Source organism: Anabrus simplex, chromosome 8 (assembly GCF_040414725.1).
Source record: "Anabrus simplex isolate iqAnaSimp1 chromosome 8, ASM4041472v1, whole genome shotgun sequence".
Classification (NCBI taxonomy): Eukaryota; Metazoa; Arthropoda; class Insecta; order Orthoptera; family Tettigoniidae; genus Anabrus; species Anabrus simplex.
The window spans coordinates 120,218,321-120,237,331 of NC_090272.1; the positions used below are offsets into that span (position 1 = coordinate 120,218,321).

Here is a 19,011-nt window from a genome sequence, read left to right on the forward strand (position 1 = left end):
TCAAAATAGTGTCTAAATATTTTTTTGTATGACACTTTGAGATGAATTGTTATTAATTATTTATAACATAACATCAGAGTGAGTATAAAGCTATTAATACAAAATATCTACTACTGTACTTTTCTCATCTCTAATACATTAAATACAACTTTTAGACCTATTGACTCAGAATGTCGGTGGGATTTATCTTTATCCATCCTAAGTAGAATTAACAACTGTATGGAAATATTAGTAAAGGATGATTGTAAAATAATGAAATTTAGGCAGCTGGTCTTGATTCACATAGCAAAAGGATCCAAAACTATCACATCTCACATTTCGTGTTCCAGGCAAAATCAATATATATATTTACACACCAGAATAGTGGAAAATATTAAAGGCACATTTTCCTTGGTGATACTTTATTTTTAAAATGAATAGTTATGGAATAAAGATAATGTGATAATGTTCAAAAGAGGGAAAACTCTTGACATTTTTAATAAAGATAATTATAAACTAAAAATATAAGTACCAAACCTACCTACCAAACAAAAATGAATTTTACATTTAAACCTGAATTTATATATACTGTATATCGCACCCTCAGAACAAGACTGTCGTAACTACCAAATCACTATTTTGAGTAAATTGCGATAAAAGATTTCGAATGCACTTCAAAATTCAGGGTTTTAAGATAGACACTAGAATTTTTTTACTCACACTTGTATATCAATCTGGCACCCGAAAATGTAACTGTTTACCTTCAATGTATAAAAATAGGCATAAAATAAACAACAAACTATAGTTACGACAGTTTATGTGTTGGTATATTGTTGAAATGAGAAAATTACATCAGTCGTACAATAGAGTAGGAAATGCACAGAAGTGAGTTGGGACATCATGAGGATTTAAATAAAGTGTTATTAAAGTGAATAATATTGCAATTCATATGTCCTAATATTAAATGGGCTATAAATTCTTAAAATAAAAATAATAAATAGTATTATAAAATTTACTTTGTGAAACTGGCAATGATTGGTAAAAAGCACTTGGTATTATATTTCCATCACACAATGACATTAGGTCTTTCTACTTTTCAGCTGAGATACACGGTTGTCATTTGTAGGCAGGAGTAATTGGATTGTGTTCGAATTGACATTCTTCCTCTTTGACGGCCCCTAATATTAATGTAATTGCACTCTTCACACTCGAAGTCTGTCTTGTAGCATAGAGTATACTTATGGCCCTTATCTACTTTCAACACTAATTTCATTCCATTTGACTGATTCTCCTATATCATTCACTGTGTAGTCGCTACCCATTTTGTCAGTTAATTTCTTCAAGTCATGGAATTCATCTCTCTGACCTGATATTCTGTTCCTCTTTTCGTGGCACATTTTATGATTCCAGTCCACTGTGCAGGCACATACACTGGACCACTCCTTAAAGCTCTTTTCTTTTGCTTCTCTATGCAGGAATGCCTAGAATCACCAGTATTCTGTGTATCTCCTACAATTAAATATTTGTGGGTTATGGATTGTAGGTTTGGAATGGTATCCACTGCATACAGATACATTGTTGCTAGGAACTTATTCTGGTTCTGTGCAGGGCAATTATCACTGTAAAACATAACGTCTTTACTCTCAATGGATTTAAGATATTCATAGACACAATTTCTATTGCTCCTTTCTTACCAGATGCTTCATTCCAAAGGTAGCAATAACCTTTTTGTTGCATTATCAAAAATTGTAAAACTGTACACATTTAGCCGTCGTTTATAATAAAACTTTGATAGGTCACCACGTGGTGCCTGAAGGACAGACTGCAGATCAAAATCACATACTTTAATACTGTTACCTCAAAGTATTTTCTTCTAAATCAGCATTTCTCTTGGTCTCTAGTGAACACGGCAGTAGGTCTGTGTATGTTCTTTGAGATGGCAAATTATCGGTGTCAACATGCATCATGCTACACTACTTCTGCTTGTTCAATTACACCAATACAATATTCGCCAGAAGAAATGTGACAGAGTAATGATCCTCCACTTGGGAATACACGTTTGCAATCATTGCATCTAGATCACTTTGTGGAATTTTACTCGCTACACAATCGCAACTTGCCAGTGCCTTGGTACAATACTATATTTCTATAGAAAGCATTACACTGTCAACACTATACAGACAATAATAATGTGCTCCACACATGACAACTTACAACAGTTTGTCAGTATGTACCTCTACAAAATGATCTACAGGAAGACTGTCATAATAGAGTTACAACAGTTTATCAGTATAAACCTCTACAAATTCACAAAACCTAAAAACTGTTGTTGGCGTGTTTTGAATGGTATGGTATGACTTACAGATACAACAGTTTTATTGTTCGATAGAGGACAAAATATCAGTTTTTAATGTGTTCGTAACTCAAAATTCAACTTTTGGGAGTTACGACAGTCTTGTTCTGAGGGTGCGATATATACTGTATATATTTTTATACAGTATATATAAAATCTGAAACTTTGAAGGTCCACAATCTTAACTTTATAATAAAATTTACTTGTCTAATACAATGCCTGCAATAACAATAAATTTGAATTTGTACATGTTTTATATAATGCTGGGACCATACCAGACAATTCTGCTTATTTAAAAAATACCGGAGAAGATACAAACAATTGTCAAGAATCTATAAATTGTAAATTATCATGAAAAGTAGTGGTGGTGGTTGTAGTTTTAGGGGGCATAACAAAAGTATTATCAGAGCCTTCTTAACATTAATTGAAGCAGAATGAGACACTGAGTTAGCTACAGGATTTGAGTCACTAGCTGAGAGGTTGCATTCAGGAAATGGTGGATTCGAACTTCACAACTGGCAGTCCTGAAGACTGTTTTCTGTGGTTTCCCCATCTTCACACCAAGCAAATGCTGGGGCTGTACCTTAATTACGGCCATACTTGCTTCCTGCCAAATCCTAGCCCTGCCCTATCCCATCGTCGCCATCAAACCCACAGAAAAAGAAAGGCAATTGTTAAAAGGAAGAAAATGACTGAAAAGTGAGGAAGACTCCATCGGTTTTGCAAACCTATAAGACAGGAATCAATAGAGACCTGATAGTCTTAAAAGGATGTCAGAGTTTCAGAATTTTGCCATGTGCCGAAAGCCAGTAGGCCTATGGAGTTGTCACATTTTGACACTCTTAACCCACGGTCGAATCGACGGGGTAATGCAGCGTCCTGCTTTACTGAAGGTAAAGGGAAGGTAGTACATTAAAAACTCAACAGATGGCATTACATCATTCTTTATGTCTGAAGGAAGTCTCTTCAGCAGTATTTGAATCGTGTTTAGGAGATTAACCACATAAATTGAAGATAGCATTGAGCTGATGTTATGCATATTCAGTGAGTAAAGATGAGCATGCGCGAGGCTATTACCGAGTGAGAAGTCATGGATATTTTACTGAATAGTGGTTGTGAAGAAGATTATAATATATCTGAAAGTTTTTCCTGTGAATCGAGTGATGTGGATACATAAAATCAGCTTCATGGTCCGTATCGCACTTCAATAGATTCACAATGAAGTATTTATTTATTTTCCACCTAGTCGATACAATGATTGCCTAAGGCAATTTTTATTGGTCAAAAGTGGTACATGTTTCGTATATTATCAACATCTTCAGCCACATAACACAGTTTAGATGAAAAATATAAAATTGACAAAGTAATGCTTTAGAGGAAGTGTCCTTGAAATTAATAATTAACGTTAATTTCAAGGACACTTCCTCTAAAGCATTACTTTGTCAATTTTATATTTTTCATCTAAACTGTGTTATGTGGCTGAAGATGTTGATAATATACGAAACATGTACCACTTTTGACCAATAAAAATTGCCTTAGGCAATCATTGTATCGACTAGGTGGAAAATAAATAAATACTTCATTGTGAATCTGATGTGGATACGTTATCTGTGTTTAGTGAAGTTAGTGATAGTAATACGAGTGAAGAAGAAGATGTAAATATTACGAACGTAAATGTTCCGACACACCGCAAGAAAAAACAGAAAGTTGCATAGTTCACATTTTTCACTGTAATGTAGCACATTCCATTGAAATGATTATATTTGAGTATTTCTATGAAAATTTGACATCACTTGAGCCAGTAATTGCAGTGATATTATTATTTATGCACAGTCTTGCATAGACCTTATAAACACCAGCATTTAAATGATAATTTAAAGGTCAGGAACTGATGTTTATAATATAAGGTAAGCGGATGGGTTAAATTGCAGTAGAGATCTTGGGAACAAAAGAACGACCAACAGTGAAGGTTAGCTGACCAAGGGAGGTTGATAGGAATAATGAGATAGAGGCACCTTGCAGTAAATAAAATAATTATCTCCTACCATCAACCATAAATGAAAACGGAAGAGGTCACCAAAAGAAAGGGAAAGGTGTGAAAATAAGACTCTCAAACCTTGTATCATCAGGGTCAGAGGAGAACCTATTTGATCAGGGGAGAACAGATAAGAGGAGCCTAGCAAAATTTGTCAATAAATAATAATAATAATAATAATAATAATAATAATAATAATAATAATAATAATAATAATACGAGGGCTATTTTTTTTCAAGGTCCGATCGGTCGCGACAGCCAAACGCCCGCGAATATATGATGAACCGCTGCGCAGATGTGTTGCGCAACGTCTCTGAAATGACCGTTATACGCCTCACCTAAGTCCCGTCAGTAGTGAACGTGCAGCGCGCTCGTAAACATGGCTAAAACGATCGCTTCGCCCGCCAAGTGTGAAGTGCGCGGTGTAATTCGATTTCTTCAGGCTGAGGGGTGCAATGCAGCCGAAATTCATCGCCGAATAAGTCGTATATATGGTGAAACGTGCATGAGCGACAGCAAAGTGCGACAATGGTGCAGGAACTTTACAGCAGGGCGTACAGACATCCATGATGCAGGCGGCCAGGGAAGGAAGCGTGTGTCAACCGATGATCTTGTTCAGCGTGTGGATCAGACAATTCGAGAAAATCGTCGGTTCACAATTTCTGTGTTGAGTGCTTCGTTTCCTGAAATTTCCAGGTCAGCTCTCTACACAATTGTGAGTGAGACACTTCAGTACCGCAAACTTGTGCGAGATGGGTTCCAAAGATGCTGTCTGACCGTCACAAAACACAGGAATGGGCGCCGCTTTAGTGTTTCTCCAGCGCTACCATGATGAAGGACCGGATTTTTTGAACAAAATTGTCACAGGGGACGAGACATGGGTTCATTTTGAAACGGAAGAAACAAAAGAGCAATCCAAACAGTGGATGCATTCGCACTCCCCGAGTAAGCCAAAGAAATTCAAGCGAACATTCTCCAACAGAAAGTGTATGGCTACTGTGTTCTGGGACCGGAAAAGAGTTCTGTTGGTGGAATTCATGGAACGTGGTTCCACCATCACTGCAGCCGCATACTGTGCGACTATTCAATGTCTACGACGGGCAATTCAGAATAAGCGGAGAGGGATGTTGCCATCAGGCATTGTCCTCCTCCATGACAATGCTCGGCCGCACACTGCAGCTGCCACCACGAACCTCCTGCAGCGTTTCCAGTGGGACGTTTTCGATCACCCAGCATACAGTCCGGACCTGGCTCCATCAGATTTTCACCTCTTTGCTCACATGAAACGCTGGCTAGGAGGACAGCGTTTTGACACCGACGAGGCGCTGCAGACCGGCGTACAAAGATGGTTACAGGCGCAGGCGGCGACGTTCTATCAAGAGGGCATTGACAAGTTGGTACCACGCAACGACAAATGTCTCAATCTGCGAGGTGACTAAGTTGAAAAATAGCTGTGATGTATCAGTAAGTGTTACTAATAGAAAAGTGTCAAATTTGTACTGCTGTTTCATTTCGTGACCAATCGGACCTTGAAAAAAAAATAGCCCTCGTAATAATAATAATAATAATAATAATAATAATAATAATAATAATAATAATAATAATAATAATAATAATAATCTGGAGACTCCTTAGCTCTATGTCCTGATCCTCTTTGATGCTTTATATAGGCCATTATTACAGTGGGCTTGCCACACCCAAAGGCATTTTATATCTAACTGCTAAGTTTCAATGAAGCCGCTCCTAATCCAGAGAAGACACACCTCTGTAAGCGCACCTAACCTAGAGAACAGTCACTGCCTGTTGGATTTTACCACTGCTGAATTACTAGAACCAGCTAAAGGTGCTCCTTCATCTGAAACCAATGGCCCCTTGTCACTAACAATGATTTATTTTATGAGCTGTATCGGTAGGGACAAAAATTCTCAAAATCTATTTCTGTTGCACACGAACAAGAGACAGGTAAGAGAGAAAAGAAATGGCAGCTATTATATGTGCATTGCCAGAGTTAGTTATACTCCAAGAATTGGAAATTAACTACAAAAACAAATTTTGGTATAACACAGTGAAAATTACAATATGATCACATGATCATTTGATAGCATTCCAATAAACTTTATGACAAAACGGTTGAGAGTTAAATTCACATGTACAACTGAAGAAACAAACAAATGTATCATAACTCAAATCAGTTCAAATTTAGAACATGTTTCTCTCTTTTCAGTACCAAAACGAATATACAAAAAGTCCTGCAATATTGTAGTGCTAATCTTGTCCCTTCCCATCCTTTTCAGATGTACGTATGGACAGTTTTAGTGAATACAGCAAGCAACAGTTTATGATGTTCTGATTTTCATGATACATTCTATATTACAGAACAAATTTTTACTTTGACTCTCCAAAATACTTTCCTATAATGTGCTCCCTAAATAAGATTTTGTTGCTGTCCCTTGATGTTTAGGTTCTGGGTTCTACAAGGAGTAGGGAAACCAGTCGCAAAATGATTGAGCTATCTCTTCTAACAAGAAAGAAATTATATGAAGCTTCAATGTTAGTGATGTAAAGAAATAAACAAATGAAAAATCTAGTCATATGCAGAAATATAATGCAGGATGAGAGAGCAACAGAAAGAGGAGACAAAATCTCTAATATTCTGTATCTTTTGAAAATTCTACACTTGTGTACCTATAATGGTGAACATTAAAGTTGTATTGCAGTTTGCCTATGGATTAATGCTTAGGAATCTATTTTTCTCTTATGTAATCATCACAATGAACACACTGTCTTTGCACACAGAAATACATTTGATTCCACCAATTGTGAATGAAAACTTGTTTATGTCGGGTGAATCAAAAGGTCTGCACAGAAACTGAAGTAGCCCATACAGAGGCTGAAGTACAACTTTTGTAAGGAAACATACAGTCTAGGACAAAACCCTGCATCTGGGCAAGTTGGGGAATGTCAGGAACAATATAATGGACAACTTATTTTTCCAAAATACTTTACATTCCTCAATCAATGAAGTGATGATGTTCATTCACAGTGAAGTTAGACACTGGACAATTAATGTTTTTAACAGAAGCTGTTCAAAATGTCACCCACCACATTCAATGCAGGCATCACATTGGCAAAGTAGACTCTGGCAGAGGTAACCACAAGATATAACTTCACTGGTTATCACTTCACTGATTGTCATTTTCGAGATTGCTCTACATTCCTAAACAATTCAGAACTAAAATAAATTGTCCACTATGTCATTCCTAGCATTTTCAGACTTGGCCTGAAAAGTGTTTTATCCTAGACTATATCCTATTTGAAAGTACTGTATTTTAATTTTTTATTTTTGCAAAGCACGAAATCACAACATTTTTGTGAATGTTTACAAATTCGGCTCAAAACATAAAACTACTTTTAAGCAAAATCTCAAAATAATTGACAAAATTATGTGGAATCACTCTGTGATCCAAGGAGAATAATGAAAGGTGATTTAGAAAATGATGAAGTCTCTCATCTAAATCATATTCCCATTCTATGATAATTTTCAACATCAGAATATCTTGAACCAAACACAGTGTTTAGGGATCTAGTTGGTAGTTCATGTAGAGAAGTTAAAAGTATGGATGGGTTTGCCATTCTTCATCTTTTCCCAAAATCAGAATATGGGCATTTTGTGGAAGCTGTAGTGAAAGCTTTGTGGATCCCAGTCAGTAATGTTAATAGTGAGAAGTCATTTTCAATGTATTGTAACATGTCTCACAAGAGAACAGCTCTGACTTCCCGTAATATGGAACTCATGGTATCAGTGTCTTTTTCAGACATATATTATATATGTAGTCTATATGCCCTACTTGTTAAAGTGGCATGATAATTTATTTCCAAACATCCATGTTTTGATATACATAACATGTCTTTTCAGCAGAAGATTAACTCTCGCATTTCTTGCACATGTGTAAAAATAACAATATGTTTACTACAAATATGCTATCAACTACCCTTTGTTTTAATACTTATTACTGAAATGTGGCCATAAAATCTTAGCTAAATTATTGATAAAATAAATTAAAAGTAGCAAAAAATATACCAAAATAACTTCCAAAAAATGACTAAATTAGACAAACTTTTCATAAAAAAACAGGTGCCTCTACCTATGAATCACCCTGTGCAATAACATTTAGGCTAGCAATGAGCTTCTGGAGAAATATTTACAAAGTTTTATCCAAAATATGGCATGTAGCACTTTCCATTACTTCTTATAATGCAGAGGATAGATTGAATGGAAACTAACACAAGCCCATGAAGAAGGGGTCTAAATATGTACTTAGATGTCTCTTCCTAATTCACAAGACCAATAACACCAACAAGTCTGCATTATATGTAAGCTAGGTATACTTGGTTTTCACCCATACATTATCATTTGTAATTATTTATTATTCAAATTGTAATATTGCTTAGTGTACCACTCCTTTGCAATCATCCAATTGCTGATCGTAGCAGAAAGAAAGAGATTAGATTAGTTCTCAGTAGACAGGTTCTCTACAGGTCCCTGATTTCATTACTGATGAGATTTCTCTGAAAATTACAAGAATACCAAATTAAAAGCTAGCTGGGAAATATTTATAACAGTTTATTTCCACAAGAATTAATCTTAATAATATGTCTGCAACTTAAAATGAGACTACGCTAATGGAACACAAGTAGACGTTGAGAGAACACTTGACTGATTAGAAAGAGGAGTCGTTCATGGACAATATCTGAGTTATAAAACTAAACATTCTATACCCATAATATAGTAACTCATTTAATATTGCAATAATATTGCAATCCATCAAATTAATATTTGAAGAACAAATTAGTAATATGTTATTTTTATAACAGGTGTTGGAATACTAAGGGTGACTTGCACAGTTTGAATGAATTTACAGCAAAATGCTTAAATACAGTTATTCTATGAATTCTCTGAATCTTGTTTCAAATTTAACTTTGCAACAGCAAGGAAAGTGAAAAAGTAAGTTAATCACTTGTTCCAGACAAACTTCTCATTCTCCCCATTATAAAAATGTAAAAAATTTAAATTTTGAAGGATGTAATTTGAAAGTGAATCAGTGATACTCAAATTTAACGTGGAACTTCAATAAAAAACAAATTCAGTCTAGGCCACCAATAAAAACCTACTAAAACCAAAAATGTTCTATTGTCAGTTTTACCATGCGCTATGTCATGAAGATAAAAAATTAATTAGACTGAAGTCTATAGAGCACTAAGACCCAAAGGTAAATAACCCTTTATTTTACATTCTATTGGTTCTTGTCTTCTAGATTCACATTAAACTTCAGCAGTCAATTGCAGATATAACCATAAAGTGAAAGTTTGTCACCTGTGGTACTGTTTGACAAGTTGAAGTAAAACCCAGTCAATTATGAATAATCCTGCACTTCTCGTATTTTCTTCTTGCTGTAGAGGTACTGCTCTATTCGTAATGAATATTAAATATAAAGGCAACGTAAACATAAAAACTAAATGAAAATCCACAGACTGTTTCCAGTCGTTTGACCGGGTAAGGAATGGAATGCTAGCTAGTTGTTTTACGTCGCACCGACACAGATTAGGTCTTACAGCGACGATGGGACAGGAAAGGGCTAGGAGTGGGAAGGAAGCAGCCGTGGCCTTAATTAAGGTACAGCCCCAGCATTTGCCTGGTGTGAAAATGGGAAACCACAGAAAACCATTTTCAGGGCTGCCGACAGTGGGGTTCAAACCTACTATCTCCCGAATACTGGACACTGGCCGCACTTAGGCGACTGCAGCTATCAAGCTCGGTAGGAATGGAATGAATGAATGAAGCCCCCATCTAATGGCGAGGACATGAATTGTATCAACTGCCGAAGCCTGTCACACTCCTCTGGGGCAATAATTAATGACCGACAAATGAAATGATACTGGAGAGTGTTGCTGGAATGAAAGAAGACTTGAGAAAATTCTATCCCGCCTCTGCTTTGTCCAGCACAAATCTCACATGACGTGACTGGGATTTAAACCACAAGTAGTGCAGCAGGAAGTTTTGTAAGTATATCAAAATAACTGAGCAAGAATAAATGGGCAGGGATGACAATGCTGGACAAGCTTTTAACTATATCAAAATCTGCTCTGCCAAATATCCCTGTGCAAGAAACATTCTGTTTACATCAGCTACGGGTTAACTGTTTCTGCATTTACGACAGTGGCGTGTTCTGAACCCCAGCTACCCCAGCACTGCTGGGGCAAATAATTTTGTATTTATATTTTCTTATTACTCCTAAGAATGTTTCCTTATCAAGCTAAAACAAACTGAAAACAGCTAAGCGAAGGCAAGTACAGCTGTCACGATAACCTGTTCGCTCTACCACAGTCCAGGTCTCTCCAGCAAGCCAGGTTCCTTTGCCGGTGTGAAAGAGAGCTAACCCAGCAAAAATCAAGTTGCCTGGTTGGTGCACGAGCCTTAAATTCTCTTCTCTTGGGGAGGCAGGGTGACAGCTGTTGACCTCGCCCGAGATTAACAGCATCTTACAGTGGCGAAGCAGCTAGCTTGGGTACATGTTAGTTCTAATAGTTAACACATACTTGCACATATTCTTGCTAATAAAAATAGCCATGTTATAAAATGAATTGTAATAAAAGTATTTATTTTATTTCTGGATTTTGGCGTGTGTGAAGATTTTGGGAGTGATTCATTGATGGCACATGTAAGGTATGTTTCTCGATGCACACAGAAAAATATTTAGGTTGCTAGCACGAACACAGAGCTAAGTGCAAAGTACAAGCATTTTGTATTTGGTCGCTTTGTATGAGTGGGTTTGCCTGTAATGGTGGTGTGAATTTTTGTAGCATTCCTCTTAGATCATAGGTTAATTTTTCGCGAGTTCTGTGACATTCTTCGTGAATATAATAGTGGTATACATTGTGAGGAATACTTTCCCACGTTTCTCGTTGCTGTACTTATGCTAGTAAGCGAATGAATGAAACTGTAAAACTTCGGTGACAGTAAAATATCTGCTAAATTTTACCCATTTTGTTTAGGCTGATTCTCCACGAGCAGGTAAAACGTCTCTGTTCGCCCGCCTGACCGCTCAAACTTTTTGCCTATTCTACACGAGCGGTTGAATTGATACCTGTAAACCGCGCCAAAAATGCTGGCGACACACGCAGCCATTCTCCACCAGCGATAAACCTGCCATACTGTAATGATGGATGTCTTACGAATAGGTTGTGTTGTCGGAGCTGTTCAACTACAGTTATTAGCAATATTAAAAAAGAAACCTGGTAAGAAAAGTCATTGGTGGACTCACCCTGTGTCATCAAATCGGCTCACCACTGGACAATTTCATTTAACGTTTCACTAACACAGGAGCTATCCGGAAATGTTTTTCCAATATTACAGAAGTCAGTTGCTTCATTCGATGAGCTGTTTGAACTTATTAAGGTGCTTATTACTAAGCGAGTGAAATACTAGTTTAGGTGAAGGCCTGAAATTTAATTCTCAAAAATTTATATTATTATTGGTCTTATCAATAAATATTACATAACTCAAGTGTTATAGAATTAAATTTCCGATCATTTATGTCCCGTATATGTTTACTGTACCAGCTATGATAACAGAGACATTCATGAATTTGTATTTTTGTTGCCAAGTCCATATCAACGCCGAACCAGGAGAAAATGGGTTAACAGAATATAATGAAAATCGGTACATAGAGTCCTCGTCATCTGCTTCCTCTTCTGAAACATCCATTTTCAAAAAGTCTCAGGTGAAATACGCCCTGTTCTCCTGCTAGTTCTTCGTTCCGTGTGTCCTCCTTTCAATGCTCTTCAGAAGTTTATTTATTCTTTCCTGTTCTTTCTGATCCATTATTAAGTCAAAGATACAATCCGCTAACTGAACAAAATAACAAAAATACAGGCAAAAGCAGTAAAATAAATATCAGAAACTCAGTACGCCACAGGACACGTGCAATCGAAAGCACTGCTAATATACACTTTCAATCATTGCATTAACACAATCACACCTGAGGGATCAACAATGCTGTATTTGCTACCCAATACTTCCTAGTAGGATATGATTGGGGTGAGGAAGCCATACACAATCACTTAACAACTGGCAAACAAACAAATACTGCTGCGCTTCAAAAGACCGTGGGCGCCTCCTCCCGGGTTAAGACTAGCAGCATTAACTGTTTTTCATCATCATTTTCATTATGTAGGGCTGGTTGACCATTACATATATTGTTGTTTGGGTCATCAGTTCAAAACTGGTTTGATGTAGATTTCCATGCCACCCTATCAACAATGCTGTATTTGCTATTTGTTTGTTTTCATTTCTACTGTACATAACTATTGCATTCTTACATCTACTCTAACCTATTTGATATTCAGACATTGAACCACCCCTACTATTCTTACCTGAAAAAACCTTGTTTCAGAAGAAACCATTGTGCTGCTGGAAAAGTTGCAAAGGAGCATTTTACTGCCTTGTTATATGCAAGCATGGGTGTGTTTACAAAATAATACTAGTACAGATATTATTTGCAGCTTTCATACAACTATACAATCTTATTGTAAATACCACTTAGACTTACAATATACATACAATTCTGTTGGTCGGGCACATGCTGAAGTCAATGCAACCGTCACTTGGGAGAGCTCAAACACATATCACAGACATTCTAGCCATCTTGTAACAATGAAAAAAAGGGATGGCCATCTGCAACTAATGTGTTTCATGGTATTAAACCAGTCCATAGTTATAATACAAAATCTATCAACCTGGAATGAATAAATACACATCCAACACGGTGAAATAAAGGTTATTGCCTCTAGTAGGAGGGAAAGCTGAAAAACCAAGGTGAATGGACATTACATAATTTATCACTGAATGGAAACCAAACAGGAATGCATGGATTAAATTAACTGGGCAGGAAAACGACCTGTCAGAAGAGGAAAGATTATTCCTTGATAATATGACATCACATCCAAATATTACACTGCAAAATGTGAAGATTGTAATTTTTCCACCAAATGTAACTCAGTTTTTTAGCTGCTTGACCAAGGAGTGATCAGAACTTCAAGATATAAAGTACAGACAATTAGTGATGAAGCACATTGAATCAGAACTTAACGAGAATGACGAAACCCTTCAAACACTGAGGAAGGAACTGAATTTTCTCTTTTGAGGGTAATAAATGTATAGAAAAACATTACAGTTTATTATAATTTTCAGTTTTTACATAGTTAATCTATAACTGTGAGGTTCTTCAGTCTATCAAAACTAGTTCATGATAAATAATATTAGAATCTTACAAGTTGGCCATACGGTTAGGTTGCAAAGCTGCGAGCTTGCACTCAGGAGATGGTGGGTACGAATCTCACCATCGGCAGCCCTGAAGATGGTTTTTCTGTGGTTTCCCATTTTCACACCAGGCAAATACGAGGGCTGTACCTTAATTAAGGCCATGGCTGCTTCCCTCCCAATCCTAGTTTTTTCCATGCTTGTGTTGTAGAAAACTGTCAATGTGTTAGTACGATGTAAACCACTAGCAAAAAAGTAATTAAATAGACAATAACTACAAAGGAAAACATTTAATAACAGATTATACCAGCAAAAGATAAAATTTAAGTCATTCATTCGTTTTAACTGTATTTATCCTGAATTAGTTTCGACAGAACAAAGAACAGAATTTGACAGCACGGAAGCAACACGACAGTTAATTTATGCAGCAGGTTACAGGGTAGATGCAAACACTTACATCAAAACTGATTAAGACCTTCCAACACAGAGCAAGAATGCAGACATAAAATTGTTCTTCAATAGGCCAACAGGAGGACAATAATGAAGTTTCTGATGATTGCAGCAGTAAGGCTATGCTAATACCGACTGTACCGACTTCGAAGGGAATAGGGAAATTATATGCTGCCAATATGGCAATGACCGGGCGAGTTGGCCGTGCGCGTAGAGGCGCGCGGCTGTGAGCTTGCATCCGGAAGATAGTAGGTTCGAATCCCACTATCGGCAGCCCTGAAAATGGTTTTCCGTGGTTTCCCATTTTCACACCAGGCAAATGCTGGGGCTGTACCTTAATTAAGGCCACGGCCGCTCCCTTCCAACTCCTAGGCCTTTCCTATCCCATCGTCGCCATAAGACCTATCTGTGTCGGTGCGACGTAAAGCTCATAGCTAAAAAAGCTAAATATGGCAATGTGAGGCTCTTGGCATTGTTAAGTGATTAAAGGAAACCTATAATACCCTAAACTATGAAAATGGTGTAAATTTGACACAAGACATAATTGTACATAGTGAAAATATAATTGGTAAGCTTAAGTGTACAAAACAAATGAACATTACGGATTTTTTTTTTTTTTTTTTTTGTGTTAATATATTTTCTGTAGATTGTTCCATGTAAAGTACTGAAATGAAGTTTCAAAAACTCCAAAGTTAATCTTATTTGTAATACTGTGTAATCGCATATGGTTTGTTACAGTGGAAGCCATTTCTTTTCAGTTTCGACTCAGTTAATCTAACAGTTATTTAAAAAGAATTGTGTTTGGTGTACAGTCTGCTCAATACCGTACAGGTTTCCAGAGTAGTGGGTTTTGTTTTTCTCTTCCACATGCTGTACTGCAGGAGCAGTGCATCTACGAATTTCTCATGTGAGTATAGCACATTGCAAAAATGTAGTACTATATTTGGAGTAACTTAAAAATGTGTGTGTTACATTCATAACACTATGCATTCCTAATTTATTATTACTGTAATGGTATTTTGTCAAAACCTCCCTCCCTAAGGGACACCTCTCCTCAACAGACATTTCTTTCGGTTTTGATAGAGTTTGTTAAAAAGAGGTTTCACTTTCACAATACACTGTAAATGAAACAAAAGTGTAAAATAAGGATAGCTTTGTGGAATACTGTGGTGCATTATTTTGGGAGTGGCCCTTGTGCACAAAACAAAGATATTTTTGAAGACTTTTGTCCAGAGAGTAACATAGTATGGTGGTGAAACTAGGACAATAATTGATGCAGAAAGACAGAGAAGAGAAGTCTCAGAAATGTGGCTTTACAGAAGAACGTTGAAGGTGCAATGGGTACGTTGGATCACAAAGAGATACTGGATCAAAGTAGCGAAAAGAGAATTATTTGGAAAAATTTGACCAGGAGATGACAGATACATCTGAGACACCTCCAGTTATTTTTTAAGGTGGAGGCCAGGACATGAAAAACAAACTATAGAAGCTGTAGTATATAAAAGTTATGTAAAGATTAAACGGTTAGCATACGAAAGGGTTCATGGAAAGTTTTATCAAAACTTCCTTGGACAGCTGACCCCAACAATAAACAGTATTTCATAATATTATTGATCTGGCTGTAGCTGATGTCACACAAGATTCATTCTAATGAGTGATTATGTATTCTCTCAGGGTCAAGAAGCTAGCAGTACTGATAAGCTGTTCATTGTTTTCCAAGGATGTTTCTTTATCTAGTCTCAAGTGAAAAAAACCAGCATTATCTTGTAAACTGTGAACAACATATATGGACTAGCAAAGGCAGTTTCTACACGCTCACTGTGAGACATAAATGATCCATTGGAGCTAGGCTTTATACTTGGAAACAGTTAAATACAAATCTTAATACAGTTTTCACACAGTTTTCATTCACAATCACAATAAGGCCAGCCTCAGGAGCTTTGCTGCTTCATGTGATAATTGCAAGTGATTCTCCCCTTAGACACAACTTTGAGCAAAGTAAGCAGTGAGGGTCATGGCATTTAGGCACAGTGGGGGCAGGTCACCCCCCACTTCCCCTTCCCTTTGCTCTACAGGTAACGATGTGGGCCGGGTAAATACCCAGTGGGAAGGTAAATAAAAATTGGGTATTCACCCGGGTATATACCCAGTGGTCATTTAAATACCCAAAATGAGGGTATTTTTAGTTTTTGAGCTTTGTACAACACTTTTTGATGTGTTGATGAAGTGTTGGACAAACGACGACTGAAACACAGATATTTGATGCCTTAAATTGAGATCAGGAACAATATTGATCCTTTAAAACTAAAAAAAAGTAAAATGGACGTCTGGGTATTTTTGGGTATTTATATCGTCCCTGCTCTGGCAAACTAACGAATCTGAAAATTGTTAAAAGGTTAGGAGAGCTGAAAGAAGTTGTGATTACTCATGTCAAATCAATTTTTATATTTAATTATTGGTTTTATGTGTTAGGCATACAGAATGAGCTGCAGATGTGAGACTTTGTCAGAGGGTAGACAATATATAAATAACAAAATCTAGACCAGAACTTCAGAACTACAGATTCCTTAGTTTGTCAGTTTCGCTAGTTTGCCAGAGCAGGGACGATATGTTTTGGTACTCTAACCTTATCTTTCTTAGTTCTTAAAGGGTGTTTTTTCTTAAACTAAAATAAAATATTGGATAAAACCTTTTGATTGTTTTGTGGTTTAAATTTTTAATAAATATCAAGATACTGAGAAGGTCGAGTTTTAATGAGCAAATGAGCAACAAAGATGTGGGAGGAAAAAGCTACTTTTGTAGTAAGAGTAGGCTATATGCATATTAATTGAAATATGTGTAAGCCAAAACTTAGAAGGTAACAAAATATATTGAATAGAAAGGACATTTTTTAAAAAATGCTTAGTAAAAGTGCTTTAAGTTATTTTCATTCAATTTTAAACATAAAAATAAATCATTTTTTAAATTATACTCTTAAATAATATTAATGCATGTCAGGAAGTTTTTGTAGTACGCGGGCTCTATAATGGGTGGAGATGTATGCCAGCAAGCATGTGGGTTGGCAACACTGCTCAGCTCATCCTACCCAGAATTCAAATTATCACTGTACTTCCCTCCCATTTTCTATTCTTTGCCTGATGCCTACTGTACTTAACCTAACTTTTTCAGTGTAGTGGAGTTGTTAGTTTATAGCGGCAACAGATTTTCATTTCAATCTTTTATCTGAACTTGTATGAAGAGATCTTTAGCTTAAGTTGATGTTTTATGTCAAAACACTTGATAACATTTTTGTGACCTATTACCGTAGTGTGAGAAAAATGGGCAAAAAAAAAAGGGTCCAGCTTGGCAGTTATTTAAAGACAATAACAAAGGTGATGTCTGCAAGTATTGTAATGTTGTATACAAACATGCTAATGTTAATAAAATGACCAATCATATCAGAAAATGCTTTTAAAATATCCTGAAGAAATGAAGAAAATTCTTGTTCAGCCAAACATCCAGCACAAAGAAAACACCTGAATATCTTCAACAGCAAGAGGAATTGGAAGCAGATGTGTCTTTTCAACCAGAAGAATCAAATCCAGGGCCAAGTTCAAGTAGCAGCCAAATTTTTAATTTAACATCCCCAGGCAATGTGAGTAGCCTATCTGGAAGGAGTGACCATTATCAAGCGCCAACGGAGGAGACTTATTGACCATTTTGGACCACATGGACAGTGAATTAAATGTAAGTAAAGTAAATTTTTTTGTTTATACTATATTGCAGTTCAGTTACAGTATAAACATTACGTCCGGTGACCGGTACCCATTTAACTGCAGTATCTTCTTGAACATAATCAATTTGCCTAAGTAACAAATTTGGGTAATTGTTTACAATTACTGTATCACCTTCGATTTTTTCATACTTTTATATTTACCTTCTGTAATTAGGTGTCACAAACGATGCTAACTGCCTGTGGAGGCAGTTGCTTCTGTGAGCGCTACACGACGTTGTAGCGGTTTAGCGCTGGACAGTTCAGCGATAAAGGCTCGCAGACAATAACTTCCTTATCGGACTTTCAGACATGTCGATACACGTTTGGGACACCTAATTTTGCTTCTCTTTTTATATCAGAAAGTAAATAGTAACTAGTCTTGTAAAGGGATTGTTTACTCAAGAACACTTGTTTTGTTGTAGGCTATAATAACAATATGACATGCCTAATATATATATTTTTTAGGAAAGCCTCAACCAAAGTTTGGCGAAAGCAGTCTTCATAAGCGGAGCTCCACTATCTATGGTTGAACATCCACTTTGGTTAGAATTCTTGAAAAAACTTCGTCCATCTTACAAACTCCCATCCAGGTATCGTCTAACTTCTTCATATCTCAAAGCTCAGTATGCAGAAATGCAAAATGAAATCGCAAGCCAGCTAAATGACTCAAAACACTTACATTTACAGTGTGACGGTTGGAGTGGTAACAGAAATGAGTCAACAGTAAACTTTGTCATCTCAAAACCAGAACCACTTTTTGTGGAGTTTGTAGCAACAAAGGAAAACAGACACAATGCACCTTACTTAGCTGAGTTGATGATCAATGTAATTGAAAGATATGGTTCTAAGAAGTTTCTGGTAGTAATTGGAGATAACGCTTCCAACATGAAAGCTGCTTTGGCCTTGGTTAAGGAGAAATATCCGTCAATCATACCACTTGGTTGCCTTGCTCACCTCTTGCAACTTTTATGTAACACTGTGGAATCTTTCATGGCAACTGTTATTAGCATAGTGAAAAGTGCCAAGAATAGCCACATCCTGAAAGCATTATTTGACCGACTTCAATTAGGCAAAAAGTTTGAAGACAGAATATCTTTGAAACTTACTGGGCACACTAGGTG

General features: G+C 36.6%; 1 protein-coding gene across 1 annotated transcript in view; it reads right to left on the reverse strand.

The window, feature by feature from the left end:
* Positions 1-3,817: 3,817 nt before the first annotated feature.
* Positions 3,818-19,011, reverse strand: part of LOC136879181 (3-hydroxyisobutyryl-CoA hydrolase, mitochondrial) — a 32,218-nt gene continuing 17,024 nt past the window's right edge. Inside the window, exon 4 of the mRNA XM_067152951.2 lies at positions 3,818-8,936. The gene's annotated coding sequence lies outside the window, so the exon portion shown is untranslated. The remainder of the gene's footprint in view (positions 8,937-19,011) is intronic.